Raw genomic sequence first — 20806 nt, 5'->3', positions numbered from 1 at the left:
ATTACACCCGAGGCAATGTTTCATAACACACAGTCCACAACCCTCAGCAGGGGAACGAGAATTGACGCTGCACCGTCATCGGGCACGTCAGGACATCCCCACGTAGACCATCAGCCGTGGCTCTCAAGCAATGTTCTCGCAGCTTTGAGTGGCAGTGGCATCTATTTTGCTCCTTCTTTTAATTTTTTTTTAACATTATTAGATCTGCAACTGTGTGAATTTGCTACAGTGTGAGAAAATAGGTGAAGTTGTGACGCAGTTGTCTTTGTAACCTCCATAGCAGAGCCATCCTGTAAAAGAAAGAGGCGATATATAATTCGAAAATCAAGAAAGAAAAAACATGACTTACCAACACCATTTCTTCTAGCATTCCTGTCTGCAACACCTGAGCTCTCTTCACTATCAGTAGTACAATGATGTGTTCAGCCTAAAAAAGGAAAGAAAAAGGCTGCTGATTTGTAGTACTGACCACAATAAGCACATGTAAAAAGCGTCAAACAAATCTACTAATTCAGTAACTATACCACTCCTACAACCCATCCACCTGCACCCCCACAATAGTTCCTCATTCCCAAAAATATAATTTGGCCCCTCCACATTCAGACATTTTTACATTAGAGGTTTCTACAACGTAAAAAAACGTGTACCTATTTTAAAATGGAGCATCTGTACGGAGGAGAAGCTATAAACGACACATCCTGCACCTATTGACACACTAGCATTGCAGCTCTGACCACCAGGGACCTTATCGTGGAGGCGTGACTGAGGCAGTAGTTTGGCCGCGTGGCGAAGTACATGGTGGGGAAGAGACTAAACAAATGAACCATTACAAATAAAACAAAACTGACAAAAGGCCCGCATCGGCGCTGCCACTGAGGATTAGCTTTGCTCGTGTCCTCCTGTGACTTGTTGCAGGGAGTGGTGGGACCTGAACACAACTGGTGACATGACATCTCACATATGGCAGAAACACCGCACAAAAAGAACACCTTCCGCTGATTGCACTGGGCTCTCTGACACACCATGGGTAAGCATAAGCAGGCCAAACTGACTTTAAACAATCGGCGCCATACACACACTTTTGATCCAGAGCCAGGGAATGAGCACAGAACAGGGCGGGGGGCCACCAGGTGTCGTTCCAGGCGTCTGGGTTTGGGCCCATGGTGAGTACTTCCGTTTTGTTGGTGTTTAGTTGTAGGCAGCTGTTTTTCATCCATTTGGCGACGGCTTCTATACCTTCTTGAAAGTTGTGTCTGGCGGTGTTGGGTTCGATGGATAGGAAGAGGATGAGTTGGTTGTCGTCTGTGTATGACACAATGTTGAGTCTGTAAGTTCTGACGATGGGGGCGAGTGGAGCCATTTAGACGCTGAAGAGCGTAGGGCTGAGGGAGGACCCTTGGGGGACTCTGCAGGTGGTAGGTGTAGGGGGGAGTCTGACCAGCTGTGTTCTGCCTGAGAGGAAGGAGGCGATCCAGTCGAGGGCCTTGTCCTGGATCCCTGCATCGTGGAGTCTGCGTACTAGAGTGTGGTTAGAGACTGTGTTGAACGCCGCTGAGAGGTCGAGGAGGCTAAGGGCTGCTGTTTCTCCTTTGTCCAGTAAGGTACTGATGTCGTCTGTTGCAGCGAGGAGGGCAGTTTCCGTACTGTGTTTTTTTCTGAAGCTGGATTGGGAGGAGTTGATGATGTTGTGCTCTTCGATGAATTTGGCGAGTTGGCTGTTGATGGCTTTCTCAATGACTTCCGCTGGGAACGGGAGCAGGGAGCTGGGTCTGTAGTTTTTGAGGTCGGTGGGGTCCGCCGAGGGTTTCTTCAGGAGGGGGTTGATCTCAGCGTGTTTCCAGTTGTCAGGGAACGAGGCGGTTGCCAGGGAGCGGTTGAAGGTGTGGCAGGGCATGGGTGCGACGGTGTCGGCAGCTCTGTTGAAAATGTGGTGGGGGAAGGGGTCCGTGGGGGCCCAGGAGTGGATTGACTTCATCATCTTCAGTGTGTCTTCGGTGGTGAGGGCTGTCCAGTTGCCAATCGCTGGCTTCCGGGTGTCGGGGGTGGTTAGTGAGGGTGGTGAACAACGTTTACAATGAAACTTTTACAACGCACTACCATTACAACGCAGGCATTACCAGGCATACCATTACAACGCATTGCGCTGGGGGGCGCTCTAGGATAGGGAATACGTTTCATTTTCTATCCAACACCTTCCCTAGTGTCCACGGGGACTGGAGTTGGAATAGAAAATTATACTTACCACTATCCAGCACCTCTAAGCGCTATGCGTTGTAAAGGTTTGCGATGTAAAAACCGCGTTGTAAAGGTATGCGTGGTAAAAGTATGCGTTGTAACGTCATACATCCGTGAGGGTTCAGTGTGTTGGTCGTCTTCGTCGAAGTTGTCGTAGATGCTCTTGATTTTGTGGTGGAAAAAGGTGTTGAGTTTGCCGCAGAGGTCTTTTGAGGGAAGGATGTCGGTGGACTCGCTGGTGAGTTGGGCGAACTTCTTGATGATGTTGAAGAGTTTTTTGCTGTTGTGTGCATGAGTGGATATTCTGTCTTCAATCGCTTTTTCCTCGTTTTTCTGATGAGTTTGTGGTGGGCATTGGTGGCGGCTCTGAAGTTGTTGTGGGCTCCTGTGGATTTGGTGTTCTTCCAGGTCTTTTTGAGCTGGTGGTAAGTGCGTCTGGACTCTCGAAGTTCGGTGGTGAACCATCTAGCTTTCTTGGCGTGGGTGTTGTTGTTTTTCTTGAGAGGGGTGCTTTGGTGTTGGCGCTGTCGGAGATCCATCTGTGCAGGGTTCGGGCTGCAGTGTTGGCATCATTGTTTTCTGCAATGGTTGGGGTGGAGTTGCTGAGTGATGAGGTTAGCTAGTGGTTGGTGATTATGGTCCAGTTTCTTCGTGGGAGCAGGTGCTGGTATCTGTGGATGGTGGGTGTTCTGAAGGTGAAGTGGACGCATCAAGGGTCAGTCCATGGGAGTTTGGTGGTGCGGCTGAAGGTGATGGAGTTTCCTGTTGTGAAGAGGGGGCTCGAGGGTGTGTACTGCTGAGTGCGTGGGTTCGGTCACAAAGTGGCGGAGTCCAATGTTGTGGAGCTTGTCCAGGAGGGATGTGGTGCTTGGGTCCAGTTGGTTGTCGAGATGGAAGTTGAGGTCTCTCAGTAGGGTGTAGTTGGTGGACGCGTTGGCATGTGGGGAGATGATGTCAGTGATGGAGTTGGCGAAAAGTCTGTGCGGTCCAGGGGTCAGTAGATGAGGGGTCCTCGGAGGGTTGGAGGTAGGGCTGGCCAGTATTTTGAAGTGAAGGTGTTCCATCAGGTCTGTGGGCTCATTGGGGAGTGTGCTCAGGCAGAGGGTGGATTTGTGGACGATGGCGATTCCTCCTCCCGGGCGGGTAATAATAATAATAATAATAATAATAATATCCACATTTGTAAAGCGCACAATCACCCGTTAGGGTCTCTAGGCGCTGGGGGCCGTCGGGAAGATTAAGCAAGCTATTGCCCAGAGTCACATGGTGCTGGGCTAATCTGCCACCGGTGCCGGGGATCGAACCGTGATCCCCAGATTCCAGAGTCAGTCGCCCTGGCCGCGGCGCCACACCTCTTCCCTACGGGTAGGGCGGTCCTTCCTGGAGATCTTGTATCCTTGGGGAATGGCGATGGCGATGTCCGGTCCTGAGGTGGTGTTGGTCCAGGTTTTGGTAAAGAATACTACGTCCAGGGTAGTGCTGTCAAGGAGGTCCCAAATTTTGGTGGCGTGTTTGTGGAGGGATTGCACGTTGAGGAGGATGCATTGCAGGGTCTTCGGTTCGGTTGTGTTCTTGCGGGCGGATTGCGCTGGGTCAGTGGTCTTGGCGGTGCTGCAGGTATGCTGGCAGCGGTGACAGCTGAAGGGTCCGTGGGTGTCGGCTGGTGATGCTAGCTTGAATTTGTTGTCCTAGCCTGGGTTGAGAACGTGGAGTGCCGCTGGGTCGTAGCATTGGCGGTGTAGAGATCCAGGGTTCCTGGCGCTGGTCGCAGTTGGGTCACGGACGGGTGCAGACGGGCTTGCCTTTGGCGCCCCAGCGGCAGCGGCCGCCATTAAGTAGGGGTCGGGGAGGGCTGGACAGCTGGGAAATGGGAGCGGGGAGGGGAGCTGGATTGCACCGGTCGCACTGGTCGTGCTGTGGGGAAAAGGCCATGGGGGCAGCAGCGGCGGGGAAAAATAGGCTGAAAAAGGCTTAAAAGGAAAATGCAAAAGGAGAGAGAAAAATGCAAATAAGGCAGGAAAAGTGCAAGAAAGAGTGGAGGAAAGACACAGAGGACACAGGAGAGTGAAAGGGGGAGATTGAGATGAGGGAAAAAACGAGTGAAAAACGGAGGAAAGACACAGAGGGAAAGTAAAGGGGGGAGCTTGAAATGAGCGGAAAACAACAGAAAAAGTTCAAGAAAGAGTGGGGGAAAGACACAGAGGACACAGGAGAGTGAAAGGGGGAGAGTGAGATGTGGGTAAAAAATGCGTGAAAAAGGGAGGAAAGACACTGAAGGAGAGTGAAGGGGGGAACTTGAAATGAGAGGAAAATGACAGAAAATGGAGGTAAGACCCAGAAGGAGAGTGAAGGGGGAGATAGAAGTGAGGGAAAAAACGAGTGAAAATGGAGAGAAAATGCTGAGCAAGAGAATGAAGACAGAGGTCCACTGGACCACAAGGGATGAGGCGCAGGTGAAACCTACGGGTGGAGGAGGAACTCGAACACCAACACTCAAAAGTGCAGGGGCTCGGGGGAAGGCCTCACTTAATGGTGGAGCTGCGAGGGAGGGAGAGCAATTTCAATGACAATGAGTCAGTGGTCTTGGACCTAAAAAATAGCCTCAGCCCCATTGACTCCAAAGCTGACCTCCTCACCAACAGATTTGACCACTTCAAGGAAAAGGTGGAGAAACATGATGACTGCATTGACCAACTGGATCACGGCACCTCCAATATTGAAGAAACCCACACATCCACCAAGGAGCAGCCCCTCTGCAGGCCCAGTGGGACTGCTCAAAATGTTAGGTCCTTTTGTCAAAGACAAGATCCCTTTGGGTTTCTTTTAGGCATACAAATACACACTATTATCATACACACATGACCCAATCACCAACACTGAATAGAACCAAAATAATGATATGAAATATATAGTGTATCTTCATTGATAGAATCCTTATGAGATTCAAAATATATAAAAAGGTTATAAAACATATGCATCATCAATACACATCAAATATTCATATAAGTTAAAAACCTGGGAGAATATGACAAATAGTAGTGACATCAGAACCTGATCAATCAAGTGAGCACACCAAGTACAGAAAGCTGAAATTATTAACCCTGGTTAAACACTTTATAGCGTTCTTTTTCCTGATAGAACAAAGTACTGCTTGCGGCGGTATAGCTTGATCTACCACCTTCTTCAGGCTTACAAATACAATTTAGTGTCTCCCAACACATTCATGTCTTTGACAGAAGTGTCTATTTTTGGTGTCCTGTCCCTTTGGCGAGAAGGACCCCTCGCTCTAATTTTGGAATTCGAAATGTTAGGTCTTCAGTTTCTTGCAGAATTCAAGAAGTGAGGCAGAGGCTCTCATGTGCGGTGGCAGGTCATTCCATTCTTTAGGAGCAATGTACGTGAAGGCTTGACTGCCAGATCTGGATATTCATATTCATGGGAATTGTGCAAGCAGGAGTCCACATGACGGGAGGGTATCTGCAAGGTTTGTAAAAGCAGATGCAATTGTTAAGGTATGCTGGGCCAGTGTTATGGAGTGCCTTGAAAGTGTGGCTGAGGAGTTTGAATTGTGCTAGTTTGTGAATGGGGAATCAGCAGGGAACCTTCAGGTGAGGTGTGATGAAAGTGCAGCGTGGGAAGTTTGGAGTGGGTTTGGCCGCCAAGTTCTGAATGGTCTGCAGTAAGCATGGGCGTAAAATCCGTTCCGCTCGCAGATTTTGCGGATTTTCGGTAAATTCGCAATCCGCGAACTCTCGCGAACTTGCCGAAAATTCGTAAAATCCGTGCGAAGCGGATTTTTTGCTTGGTCGCACTTGCCAACTAGAATACTATACAATTTCGCGGGAGTAAACACTTGCGAACACGTAGATGCTGCGGGCAGCGACAATCTCGCAATAGCGAGGTTGCAAAATTTGCAATTTCGCACAAGAAATCCACCAGCAGGCAGCATAAACCTTGAAAATTATGATTTTTATCAGAATAACTCCTCAGGTTGACATTTGCCTGCACTTTTTCTTTGCAAGGAGTCCATTTTGGGGGGTGGGGGTGGGAGGAAGGAAGTGCCCCACAGTCTCCAACTTCCTGTTCCTGTCCACCAGGCTCCTCCCAGTGCTTTCTTCATGTGCTGGTCACTTTGATTTGGATCTTGACCTGGAAGGATTACTTTTTGTGGATGATGCTCGATATTTGGATTTTTGCAGAACTGAAAGCACTCAGCAGGTGCAAAAGTTCAATCTTATCATTAGTAACCATTCCCTGTAGTGCTTCCTGAGGGGCCCCTTCAGAGTTCATTTGCCTACTTGCAACTATTCTATGACCCTGCTCTGACCCTCACAGCAGGCTCAGAGAATAGCTACAAGTATACAACAAAGGTCCTGTTAAAAAAATTACACTGCAACAGAAAGCAATTACAGACAAAACTGAAAGCACTCAGCAGGTGCAAAAGTTCAATCTTATCATTAGTAACCATTCCCTGTAGTGCTTCCTGAGGGGCCCCTTCAGAGTTCAGTTGCCTACTTGCAACTATAGGCCACAAAGGTCCTGTGAAAAAAAATTGCACTGCAACAGAAAGCAAATTACAGATGAGGAAGCAGGTGCCAGCCAGACTGGAAGTTTAAATTCAGTGACACATTAATCAACCCCAAATTAATTCATGTCAGTTGAAGCAGGGCAGGTGTGCTTGCTTTTTTTCACCCCCATAATCTACAGTGATAAACCAACCAGAGGGTGGCAGTGATGTACCAGAGGGTGGCATGGGTGTACCACAGGGTGGCAGTGGTGAAACAGAGGGTGCTGTGAACCTGTGATGATGAACCAGATGTAGAAACAACATAGTCGCGGCCGTTGCGAGCCGACAAGTAAGTTCGCAATTGCGAACTGGTACAGAACCCTCGCGAACTGGCAGAAATCCTTGCAAACACAAAAAAAAAAAATCTGCAAATTCGCGAGAGTTCGTGTATTTTGCGGATTGTGAACCCGTAAATACGCAAGTTCGCGGATTGCCAATTCGCAAAATCCGCCCATGATTAGTCTGCAGCCTTGTGGGGAGTGTTTTTTAAATTGGGCAAAGAGATTATACCCATAGTAAAGTTTTCTTGGGAGCAGGGCGTGCATGCCAGTTTCCTGGGCGCTTATTGGGAGTCATTTAAAAATCTTTACTGTATAGAAGCATGCCTGCAGTGACGACACTGAATTGGGCAGTCATGACATGTTTGCTGTTGATGATGATCTTGAGGTTCTTGGCATGGGCGGTGGAGCTGTCTGTCAGTCCTAGCTCTCTTAGCCACCAGGTGGAGCTCAACTGTGATGTGGTCTTCCCAAAGACCATGATTTGTATTTGTGCGTGTTTAGCTTTAGACAGCTGACCTTTGTCCAGTGGGCGATTTCAGTGATGCAGGCATTGAACTTGATTTGGGTACTGGGGAGAGAGGGCGAGAATGAGTTGCGTGTCATTGGCATAGAAAATGACCTTGCTATTGTGAGAGCTAGAGGGATCATGTATGCATTGAAGAGGGTCAAACTCAGGGAGGATCCTTGGAGAACTTCGCAGATAAGGTCACGGCATCCGAGGTGTATGGTACCAGGCTGACCGACTGGGTCCATCCGTTCAGGAAGGAGCAGATCATTTGGAGTGTATGTCCTTGGATTCTAATGTTGTGTGAGTGTTGGATGAGAAATGGGTGGCAGACTGAGTCAAATGCAGCAGAGAGGTCCTGGAGGATGAGGACCGCCATGTCTCCTCTGTTCAGAGTCATGCAGATGTAATCGGTGGCAGTGATGAGGGCAGTTTCCATACTGTGGTTGGGTCTGAAACCAGGCTGAGTGATTTCAAGTAGTTGGTGATCGTTGCGGTATTCCTTGAGGTATCTGTTGATGATTTTCTCTAAGACGTTGGCCAGGAATGGTAGCAGGAAGATCAGTCTGTAGTTGAAAAGCGGTGAAGAGTTTGCAGAGGGTTCCTCCATCAATGGGAGGAAGGTGCATGTTTCCAAACATCTAGGAAGGTCGCAGAAGAGGTTGAGGCATTTAGAATGGGTGTAAGCATGAGGCTGATGGGTTGCATTCCTCTGGAGTGGGTGTGATGGGAGCAGGGGTCCAAAAGGGCCACTGAGTAGATGGGCCTAAATGACAGTTTCTTCTGAGGTGATGATGAGCCATGTGGTCAGCACTGGTTCTTTGGATAAGATAAGGAGGCATTTGTCACCTTCCAAGACTTCTAGACCCGGGGTAGGTCGTACTCCCTGAGGAGCGCTAATCACAGCTCCTACAATCGCCACTGTTCGAACATACAGAATGTCACTAGGGGGCTATCTGTCCCACCTTCCAGGTGCATCTAGAAGGTACCTTATATATCCATTGGTGCTGGACTACACTGCGACTCCGAATTACAGGGCATGGTACTTAACACACACACACTCAACCCATCCCTGTTCGAGTAGAAGAGGATCCCTTGGTCCTGATGAAATGCCAAGACCTTCTGGACTAAAATTTCATGAAACATGTTGATTCCTTCCACTGCACACAAACCAAATAGAGCTTGAGAGGTTGTAATTCCCCCTCTCTAGCTACGACTTTTTTAGTCCTTGTTTTTACTATAGCATAGGAACCCAATCAATAAAAGACATCCTGTGGGATTCCTATAGCTATTTTTAGCTCTCAACTACACACTCCCGTTTCTACTTATAACACTTCCTTGCCCCCTCACTGCTTATTCTTCACATCAGCAAAAAAGAGAAGACCTCCAGCAAAGATACCTCTCGCAGGCCCTGTTGGGCATTGCAGCACCGGCACAATGAGGGGTTGCCGATGATGAGTCATGACACCTTTCAGGGTGTGTTAGGGCCCTTGCTCCTAAAAGAAGCTATTCTCCCTCTCGTTCTCTTTACCTCTTAGCACCTGGGACACTACCCTATCTCTCCTCCTACACCTCGCCTCAATAGGAACTGCATACTCTTGTTTTTGCTATTCGACACTTAAGGGCACGTATGCTGGGTCTCCTAAACCCCAGTCCCTCTTTCTGTGATTTTTTTGCATTTGGCAGAGAGCAATTCCGGAGGTGATTCAATTGTTGAAATTCTTGATGGCTATGGGAGTCTGTTGATGTGTTCGGGTCGGTGGGTATTACAGTCCTTGTCAATGATGCTGCTCTAGTTTCAGTGGGCTGATCTTGCAGAGGTGCATGTGCGCTGGACTGGGAAAGGGATGCTGAATTTGATAAGAAAATGGTCTGCCCATGGGGACTGGTTTGGGCTTGTCGACTTACATGTTGGTGAAAATAGGGTCCAGGAGGTGTCTAGTGATGTAGGAATGTCCCTTTACTTGTTAGTTGAGGCTCAGGCTTCCGAAGTCTTCAATGAGTGCGCTTGATTTGGGGTTAGTGTGGTCTTCTGTAATATTGCTATTAAGCTAAGGTACCCCCTATTTCTTCGAGGACCAAGAGGAGGGGGATTGAGTAAATACAAAATAGAAAACCTCTTGTCAAACCTATTTAATTTGAGAATTGGCTATAGCTTTCCTGTCAATATTTGATAAACAGCACAGATACAAAAACACGGAGAAAGAAAGAAAAGTGACTTTCATTTAGATTGTGTTTTATTTATCAAAATACATGATTTCCCTTACTTTAAAAAATATATATAAATGTATATATTTTTCCTTTTTTTAATAAAAATTAATTTGTTCATCAAAAATACATAATAGGTAAATCTTTACAATGACATTTGAAGATAACTTCAATAATCCCTACAGAAAAAGAACACAACTGAAATCAGACACATTCTCTCATTCAACCTTTCTCACCGTTCAGTCCTCTCAGGCATACTAACTCTCATACTGTGCAAACATATTCACAAAGAAACCATATCTGAGACAGAAACCTATTACAGAAATTCTGTTTGTCCTGTGTATGTACATTCAAAAAACATCAGTCCATCATTTTGGTTTTGAATGGTCATTTCCTTGACATGATTCTAAGATGAAATTCTCAGATGTGTGTTGTTGGCCTATGCACGTTTCGGTGAAAGCAAGATGTTATCACCTTCATCAGGGCCGAAATAGTACAATTTCAAAGTAAAAACTGGGGGTTCTTTGTATCTGTAATCATACAATACATGTATAAGTTTCTGTGCTGTATCAAATATCAAAGGCACTGTCGCTTGGCAAGGTGCCCCCTGCACTGTGAAACATGGAGTGGCTTAGAAGCAGCTGCTCCCTATTTCACTTGAATGTGCAGCCTCCCCGGCAGCGCAAGTCCGTGCCTTAAGTCATGAAGAGGAGGGATTGTCAAAGCAAACAGGAGATCATTAATGCAGTAAGAGTCACCACCAGGGGCATGGAAAATATTTGAAAAAGGTGGTGTGATCTACAATCCAGGATCTAAGAGAAGCTAACCAGAACAAGAAAGGAAGCAGCTGGTGCTGGAGGAGGGCCATTCTCAGAACCACCACCTACCCTGACGGAGAAGGTCATTAACAAGACACTGCTGTTTAAGGCCATCACTAGAGTTAACCAAATAGACACATCATCAACTTCACAACCACCACCAGGTATGTGCCTATATTCCGCACTTCATTACAAAAAAGTAAAGAGTTTCAGGATCATGCAACACTGGGATTGCTTATGCACTGCACAGTCACATATCACAGTAGCTGTGGACATTCTTTGAAATACATGCAATCCAGCTATTAAACAAAGGTTGTGAGTAGCATGCTATATGTGTCACATAAGAACAAAAAGAGAAATCTTAATTCCCATATAGTGGCTCTGGCACGTGAAGCCAATCTTTTTTCTTGGTCAAGTCCCTCAAAATGTGGTCACAACGTCCAGCCACATTTTGTACGCAGCTGACACGTGTTTTGTCAAAATATACTTTATCAAGGCTGCAACTATACCAAAAAGGTTTAGTGACATAAACTAATAATGCATAAGAACAGATTCATAATAACGTTGCATCCATAATGCATCATGCTATCAACAGCAAATAAGAACTGTGTCCCTTGTGCGGATCAGAAAAACTATATTGTGTACACCAGCAATAAAAAATTAGCACATAGAATGAGTGTGTGACAGGAATAGCAAACACAGTAAAAAGAACACAAACAATCTCCTAGGAACAAAGGATATCATGTGTCATAAAGACCAATTAGGTTAGCAACCAAATGAAGTAACACTCGCACTCCTAATGAATGGTAGGAAAGTGGTGTCAGACCAAGTTACCTCTCTAGAGCAGTGTTTCTTAGGGCTAAAAAGCCAGAGTATAATAGAAATTTTCAAGCTCAAATTAGATCAGAGGTAATGATCTATGCAGAACGAAAGTGTGATTTAGTACCGATCCAGAAGGAGACAAATGAGCACTATGTATCGTGTGTGGCCAGAGGCATTTACTGAGGAATACGCTGTATATCGTCAAATGGAATAATGCCATTTCATGTGTATTCCAGTGAATAGAATCAGTTGTTAAATGTGTGGGCGCCTGATAACATCAGGAAATCTTCAAATATTTGGGAGTTGGTGTGTGGCTTTGGAAGAGTCATTTTGTGGCAAAAAATACACTTACCTTCAGGGTCAGATTGGTAAGGCGGGCACTCGGGCAATGGGCCGGTATCGGTGTTGCAGCTCTGGACCGCTTTTATGGGCAGGGTGGAAGCAGATTTGGGCTTTGTCTGTGCTGGTCAGGTGCCACCAGCCGCCCAGTGGGGGCCTGATCAGCCTTCTTAGAGGTAGATGGGCCTCTATTGCCTCCCTTTTACCAATGGGGTGGAGATGTCATTCCCAGTCTCTTGGTGAGCGGACCCTTTGATGTATGCAGATTGAGTAGGGGCAAGTGGCCTGAGCTGAAGGGGCCTCACTTATTTTTAGGTGTAGTTCACCAGTGTGAACTAATCTATGCACACTGTGTAGGAAACATTAGCATTTTTTTTTTATCTCAGTGAAGACAAGAAAAAATTAATCTTTTAGACAAACCTTCTTTTCATAAAACTTAAAACACTGAAGCAGTGTTTTGCTGAAAGTCACAATCCGCAAATGTGGGCTACATTTTTTTTGCATACGCGAGCCTATTTTTTATCCCATTCTAACCCTGCTTACCACAATGTGTCTCGAATAGTATAGGGTAATAGCTGCAGCATGGACACACCGCTACCTAGCGCACTAAGTTGAGGCCGGAACACACCGCTCCCACTGAAATTAGATTGACAGAGTAGTTCTACTCGCAATTCCTTGCGGTTGCCATTTACACCCTTGGTTGACGAGCTGGCTAGCTCGTTCGCTCCACCGGTCCACTGCAAGTTTAACCTGCCTTGCATTCGGCATTGACTCAGGCTTGTAACCTACTGTCCTGATAATAATCCTGTAATTCTATGTATGGGATCAAAACGTTGCTGATTCTTTGACACCTAAACACAGTCATACTTATCATTTCAATGGTATGGGATCAAAACGTTGTTGATTCTTTGACACCTTAACACAGTCATACTTATCATTTCAATGTGCAATGGTGTTTTTCTTTATTTATGCTTGCTAAAGTGATGAATTACTTTCCAAGCATTAAGCTTTGCCTGAGCCCTTCTGTGTGTTCATACCTTGCTTGATGCAAGTTTATGTTCCCACTTCATCATTATGTCACTAATTCTAAAATATTAAAAATATTCCTGTCCAGCTGGACAGCGCAATATAGATTTCATTGAATGTCTATATTCATGACTTCTCTCCTATGGTGAGGGGCCACTGTGTTTGTAGCATACTGATACCCAAGGTCCCTGACCAATCCTAATGGGTTCCCTTGTCTGGAAATAATTCGCATAGTATAGAGCACACTAAAATGGCATTCTGTGTTTGCGCCATTATGGCTCTTAAGAGGATACTGCAGGGGACAAGTACTCTTAGAGAGAAATTTCTCTGGACCCTAGGTGAGCCCAAATATGTGCTTAGTGACTGCCCTTGCATGTCTGTGTGCAACCTTTACCATATTTCACTTTGTGTTACAGCATTGGGCTATGGTGTAAACAGGGGAGTAGCTTCAGAGGGGGTGTTTGGGGTGTTCCAACCCCCAAATAAATGTACTTTCTGATAAATAGTTGGATACAGGTGCGTTCAGTCGGGTTTGGTGAGAGGTCTGTCGGATTTCACAAGGAAATTTTACATACACACAGACAAAAACGCACTCACACACTCTTCTTTTTAAAAGTCCTCAAAATGTTGGTTATTTAGTACTCTTACTAATTCCCATTCCTCTCCCTTTTAACTGCCCCTTAGGTCCCTCTTATGCGCCCTGCTTCTCTATAATGTATTTTAACCCCCACAATTTTACTGACCCGGTTACGCCCCTGAGTAAAAGAATGGAATGGAAGAGCATTTATAGAGCGCATGGCTACCCGGAGGCCTTCCAGAGCTGGGTCACCGACACAGGGAGTCAGGGAGTTAGGGAAAGAGCAGGGTCTTGAGTTACTTCCGGAAAGCCATGTGGTCCGAGTTTGCACGAAGGCGGAGGGGGAGGGAATTCCATAGTCTGGAAGCATTATAGGAGAAGAGTCTACCCCCACTCCTGAATCTCTTGATTCTAGGGGTCTCTGCCAGGTGAAGATCATCTGATCGAAGGTTCCGACTCACTTTATAGGGATGGATCATGGTGGAGATCGTGGCCCTGCAATGCTTTGTGAACAAGGCACAAAGTCTTAAACCTGATCCGCTCTTTAACCGGGAGCCAGTAAAGGATGCGGAGGGCCGGTCTGGCCGGCAGCCGATTAGGGGTGCCTGTCAGCAGCCTTGCTGCGCTATTTTGGACAGTTTGAAGTTTCCTAACTGCAGAGGTGGGAGAGCCTAAGTACAGAGCGTTCCCATAGTCCAATCTAGAGAGTGTAAGGGATTGGACCATTACTTTCTTTGCCGTCGGTGGGAGGAGGGGCAGGATCTTTCATGCCATTCTCAGGAGACCATAGCACAGTGCTGCTGTTTCCTGGCTTGGGCCCTGAGACTGAGATCCTTGTCCAGCCACTCTCCAAGACTCTTAATTTCTGATTTTGGGGTGGGGACGGGGCCCATGCTAGAAGGCCACATCAGACTGGGGATAAAACTAGTGGGATTGCCCAAGATCATGAACTCGGTTTTTCCTCAATTGAGTTTGAGCTGGGACTTATCCATCCAGTTTGAGATGACACTCAGGCAGGAGTAAAGGGTGTGGATTTCTTGATCAAGTTGATTAAGCCATACCACTAGCTGAGTGTCATCATCGTAGGTGACTATACGAATCCCTTGAGGGTCATTTACATCTGCTAGTGGGGACATGTAAATAATAAAAAGGGTAGGGCTAAGCGAGGAGCCCTGGGGCACTCCGCACTGAAGGAGCATAGGTTTGGAAACAGTGTTTTCATCGAAGACCTGATAGGTTCTTCCCTCTAGGAAAGAGGATAGCCATTGGAGTGCCGTGCCATCCCCTCCTATGTTCCTGAGACGCTGGATCATAATCGCGTGATTAACCGTATCGAAAGTGGCGCTCAGGTCAAGGAGTAGAATGGAGGTCGACCCTCCCGAATCCAGAATTTTCCTGCTCTCCTCTACCACTGCCAGTAGAGCAGTTTCAATACTTTGGCATGGTCGAAAACCGGTTTGCGAGGGATGGAGTAAATTGTGGCTTTCGAGAAATTCGGAGAGAGTTGTATTGACGTGCTTTTCTGTTATCTTGCTTATGGCAGGGAGAAGGGATATGGGGGGATAGTTGCCCAAGTCTGCCGGTTCCAGGTTGGGCTTTTTTATTAGGGCTTTGACCCTTGCCTCTTTCCACATGGAGGGGACCATCCAGTGGTGAGCAATGCATTGATCAGATTAGTCAGGATAGGGGCTATGATAGGCATGACCTGTTTCAAGATGTTCAATGGTGCAGGGTCAGAGGGGGAGCCACTCTTTACCATGGTCGCCAGAGAGGTGATGGATTCTTGGGTCATCAGCGGGAAGTACTCCAGGAGGTGTGCAGGGGAGACTATTTGGAGATTCGTAGGGGGGGAGGGTCATCTTTGATCTTAGTTGGGAGGGATTCAAGAATCAGCTGGATTTTTTTATTAAAGTACTCTGCGAGTTTGTTACATCGTATGCCAGAGGAGTCTGAAACTGATGTCGGAGGGGGGGCTTTAAGTAACTTTTTGATAATAATGAACGTTTCTTTCGATGAATTGGATGCGGCTAAGATTCTATTCTCATAGTATAATGCTTGCGCTTTCCTAAGCTCTGTCTTATAAGCAAGGATGGCGAGTCTGTAGTCGTGTTTTTTTGAGGGATGAAAGTCTCTCCTCCAATATCTTTCTTTCACTTTGCATTGCTGCTTTAGAGTGCGTAACTCTGGGGTAAACCAAGGGGCGTTACGATTGCCTGCTGACTTTTTTACCTTGACTTTGGGAATACAAGGGAGTATGGTATAAGCAATGTCACCTAAAACAGTCACAACACACTTGCTGCTGAAATACATTTTAGTATGTATGCTGTATTGTCATGACTGTTCATATGTGACGTACCTAATAAAAAGCCAACTCCAGAGTCTCCTATAGTAAGACAGGTGGTGAGGCCATTGTGCAGGAACATGTAGGGGATATGAGTACTCCCAGGGTATTGTGATAAGAGATCTGCAATCAGGTACCTTTCCCTTAAGGCAACTTTTATTGTGAGTGAGCACTGATTCTTAAGGTGGCAGTACTGAAAATTTGTTTCACTTGGTGGATGACTCAAGACACGCTTTGTTCATGCCGCAAATCATGGTGCGCAGCATCATGCTTGGGGTGTTGGGGAAAATAATATGGGTGTTCATTTTTGCCAACATGACATCCATGAAGTTTTATTTAAAAAACTGGACAGTGCACTTCTGTGAGTTCTCCTAACAAGTACAGGGCCCAATTCGCCTGTGTGGTATGGTATTACCTTTCAGCTCAGTTTGGACTTCCTTCCCAGTTCTTCTGTCAGGTCAAAAATTGAGAATCTGGGCCTAAAAATTCTCTCCTGTCTCCTCCTACTGCTCAGCAATGCTGCCAAAAGCCTCATCTCCTTCCCTTAGCACAGAGTGCTGCCATTTTGGAGAAAACGAGACTCTAGGCTTACTTTTATATGTTTGCGCCTGGTTCCCATTTTGATTTCACTTGATAGCAATTTTTGAGTGCAAACTTCTCTTTTTTGCAACTATTCACACATTGTGAATGCTTAGTAAATAGCGTTTACAATTTGGTAACTGCAAATCTATGTCGTAAAAATTGGGATTCGTTAAATCGCCAGTTCGTTGTGCATTTTTGGCGACCACTAAATTTTTTTCCTTCCGTACACTGGATACACAGGAGTATGAAGTTGCAAACCAGTTTTTATCTGCTTAGCGATTTGAAAACTGGTAACACATTTGTCTACAATTTAGTAGTAACAGATTATAAGCATTTGTAAGGTCTGACATTGGAGCCTAATATACTTAGTACTATATTGCAAGCATTTAGATTTACACCATCCCTACAATCCTGAAAATGGCTGGTAGTGAAAAAAGAGCCATAATTGGGGCCCACGCAGCTCTACAAGCCCATGGACCCCGGCGCAACTGGCCCTGCTGCACTATTAGTAGCTACGCCCCAACCCAGAAGCCTAAAGGGTCGACCTTTCATCGACCCACGTTTAAATATTGTTTTCACACGCAGCTTTTCAAATTTCTGAAGTGTATTGGGAATACAGCAGGACTTCCAAACACTTTAGAGTTAAAATGCAATTAGCTAAAGGAATGTTACTGTTTTGAAAACCCAAAGCAACATCTTTAGATTGTGGCTAGCTTCAGAAGCAGCTCATCTGAGGAACCCCTGATTGCTCGAGCCTGTTTTGAAAACATCCGCACATGTGCGCTTGGCACGTATTTCAAGCACTCAAGGACAAGTGCTTGGTAGATTAAAAGAGTGAACGGCTTCTGAGAACTTTGTTTTTAAGTTTAGGAGCCAGGGCAAATTGAGTTCAGGTTAAAAGTGGGCAACAACTAGTCAAACATGATAGAGTTCCAACGTGTATAAAAGACTGTGGCAGCAGGTGGTTTCCCGCCAAGTGCATAGCTGACAGGTGTTCAGTCATTATTTCCATGTTTCCGATAAAGTTTACGCGTGACAGTTCAGTTCCATATGAGTGAAACTTTAGCACGAGTAAAATAGGCGTTTTATCCTTGTAGTGAGATACCATTCAGAAATTAGAGCTGTTTGTGTAGTGTAATGGGCTAGCAACAGCTTTATGACAGTGGTAATACTTCTAAAGGGCATATGCAGGGGCGTAGTTTGGTCAGTAAGATTGGGGGTGGGGTATGATTTTTTCAACAATCAATATATATTACAATATCGGACAAGCAGGGTGCATGAGAGGAGCTTAAGGGTCAGCGGAAAGGGAGAGGAATGCGGATTGGTAGGACTACCAAGAGAAAAAACAATATTTTGTAAAATAGCCAACATTTTCGAGGACATTCAAAACAGGGAGAGAGAGAGAGTGTATTGTGTTTTTTTCTGTGTAAATGAACAATTCATGTTGAAATCCGACAGACACCGCTCATGCCGAACTGAAAACACATATACTCAACTATTTATCAGAACATACATTTATTTGGCGGAGTGTAATACTCACCCCCCCCACTCACCCTCCCCCCCCCCCCCCTTGAAGCTACACACCTGGGCACATGGCTCTTATATCCCTGAGGTCTGTGTGTGAGTAGATAGTCCAATCCAAGTTTTCATTTTGCATCCTGGGAATCCGGTTCCACTCCACAATTAGAACTACAAATCCCATAATGCAAAGGAAACCTGGACGGATCGAAAACTCAGGACATGCAACACACTCATTGCAATTTAAGCCCACCAGGTTACAAATCAGTGATATGTAAATATCCTACCCACTTGACTGCTTCTGCCCTCTCAGTTTCTGGTAGTGGGCAGCCACCTGTCCATCTATTGAGCCCTACTCTAGCAGCTCCACCTAGGATGAGCAGACGCGACTGACAAGTCTTCAAAAGGAAAGGCTGGGCAGATTTCTATCATAATTTCTGGGAGTATTATACCATGACTTCCAGTGCCCAGAATGATCTCACGTGAACCCAGAAACCATCTTTGCATGCAGGGATGCTACTCTTGCTCGAATTTGGGATTTTATTCAGTGAGTCTTTCTTATCTAAGAGCTTTATCCAAGGATCAGTTTGTGGAAAGCGCTGTCTGTGCCAGGAGCCCACAGACTGCTCATAGGTCCTCTTATCAGACTCACTGTGCTGACCGCCACTGTTCATCTCTTCGGGCTTGATGCAGACCAAGGTTGTAAGCATGATTGTTTCCGCACAACTTCCTATACCCACGCATCTTCCACCTTCACCTCCACGTCTGTACCCTTGAGATCGTCATCAACCGCAAGACAAGTCATAAGTAAAACTTTGAAAGTTTTCAGCTGCAGTGGTGGACTCACCTGTGCCACAAAGTGCCCAGTTCTTGCTGTCGGGCGCTGCTGTCCATCTTTCAAACCTGCTCCACTGAACAAGTCCATGCCAAGGTCACATAAAGGGGCTTCAGCATCTGCACCTTTGTAGCCTCGACCATCACAGGATGAAGCCCCTCCTTCTCACCATTGCCAAACTTCATCTGTGGTGACTGACTGGCCACTGGTTACCAGATCTCATTGTGGTTTTGGCCGTCCATCTTTGAGGCAAGCATTTATCTGTGCATCTGTCTGGCACCTCATTGAAGTGAGAGGCAGCACAGGAATCCAAAGCCATTGAGCTATGCCTGTTGCCTTCCTGCAAGGATGCTACTATCTACCAAGAGAACATGCTGGAAGGGTACAAAAAATGCTCAATTATGTCTTCATGCTGGATCTGAACCCACTTGCCCACTGACACTCGAGGGGGCTTCCCAATGAATCAAACCCCCTCAGCAAAGAAGACGCTGGTCTTTCATGGCCATCATAAACGTTCATGGGCATCACATAAAGAATGCAACCCAAACCCACACATAACTTTGCATAATGACCTCCTGATTTATATGTGTACATTGTTCCTGCTGCAATCCATCTTGCCTACGCGGTCCGTGGCATGATCTGTGGGATTCGCAATAGCAGCATCTTTATGCTGCAGCAAGTGTTATAATGTCCTTGACATAATCTCAATTTATAGACCAGTTGCCTCAGGAGTTCTGTATTTCTGTAGCCGACCCAAAGTGGAATATGAAAAGTATTTTGTCTGTGATAAACAAGCCCACTGCTGGTTGCCTGTAGACCGGTTTGGGACTTGCTATCTTGGTGCTGTTGTTCCTTCCATCCTCATGGACATCATTTAGGGGTCGCCAGGGGTCACAGCTGTTTATTTATTTATTTAAAGAGCTTTATATAGCGCTGGCTAGACCCCTGGCACGCCTATTGTGACCCCTGGCACGCTCATTGTGACCCCTGGCACTGCCTTTGCGACCCCTGCCTTCAGAGTTTTTAAAATCAGTGCAAGGAGCACAGTCAGCTTGTTCTCATGGACGTCTTTGTTTTCTATAATTTTTTATTACGCCAATAGTGAGTCATTTCACTATTAATATGATAAAAATAGAGTGCAATTCGTTGGAATATGACCTTCTCTGTCAGCTGTGGTGAGTACAAAATATTTTTAAATGTATACTGTGTGCATGGGAGCGAGTGTGTTTACATGAGAGACAGAGCGTGAATGTGTGTAAACATGTGTGAGCAAAAGTGAAGACCAGAGGATGTGTGATGTCACTTCTGCTTCCCATAATTTGAAAAATAGGGGCCCCTGCAAACAAGATAACGTGCCAAGTGCAGGGAAAAAAACTAATATTTAGAAAACAGACTTGGGCAAGAGACAATGAACACAAATATGCAGGCATACATTACGTAGACTAACATGCAGCAAGTAATAGTTGCACAACATCAAATAACTTGAATGACTGCTTGTGCTGTTATCACAAAATTATTTTTTATATTTTATATATAACATTAAAAAATGTGGAAACATCACAACAATAAAAACATGAGTATTTTAACAGTTGTCCTGTACAAAGATTGATACAATGAATTATACATTCTGTCCGTAGGATAATTATCAATCATATGATCATGATCAGTGTGCTCAATAAGAGCACATCTGACTAAATACACAATGCATTAGTTTATCAAACCAAGTGCAGTAACAATTAGTTCACAATGTGAAGGCTCAGATGTTAAAAAGCTGATGGTGTATTGACACAATGTGCGTTTCGGTGGGAATGCCTTCATCAGGCGATGGATTTAACCCAGATCTGTTGACTGGGGGTGAATGTATGATTTATTCAGCATTCCGTCCATCATTTGTTTGTTTAGCACTTTTCTCCCTAAGTGGGGTGGGTATGCCCAGACATGGGTCCCTTGCTCCCTGTGCCACTGGATAAAAAAACGATGGATTTGGGCCCAGATCTTTTGACTGGGGGAGTGTGTGACATTGATCCACATTCAGTCCATCACTTGTTCTTTTTTGCAATTGCCGCCCTAAGTGCGCTGGGGATGCCCAGACGTGGGTCCCAGGCACTCCACACCACTTGGAGTCAAGCTAGCCGGGCTGAAGAGAGGTGTT

This window comes from Lissotriton helveticus, chromosome 6, assembly GCF_964261635.1.
Source record: "Lissotriton helveticus chromosome 6, aLisHel1.1, whole genome shotgun sequence".
NCBI lineage: Eukaryota > Metazoa > Chordata > Amphibia > Caudata > Salamandridae > Lissotriton > Lissotriton helveticus.
The sequence above is the reverse complement of the archived record's forward strand: the minus strand, read 5'-3'. Positions refer to the sequence as shown.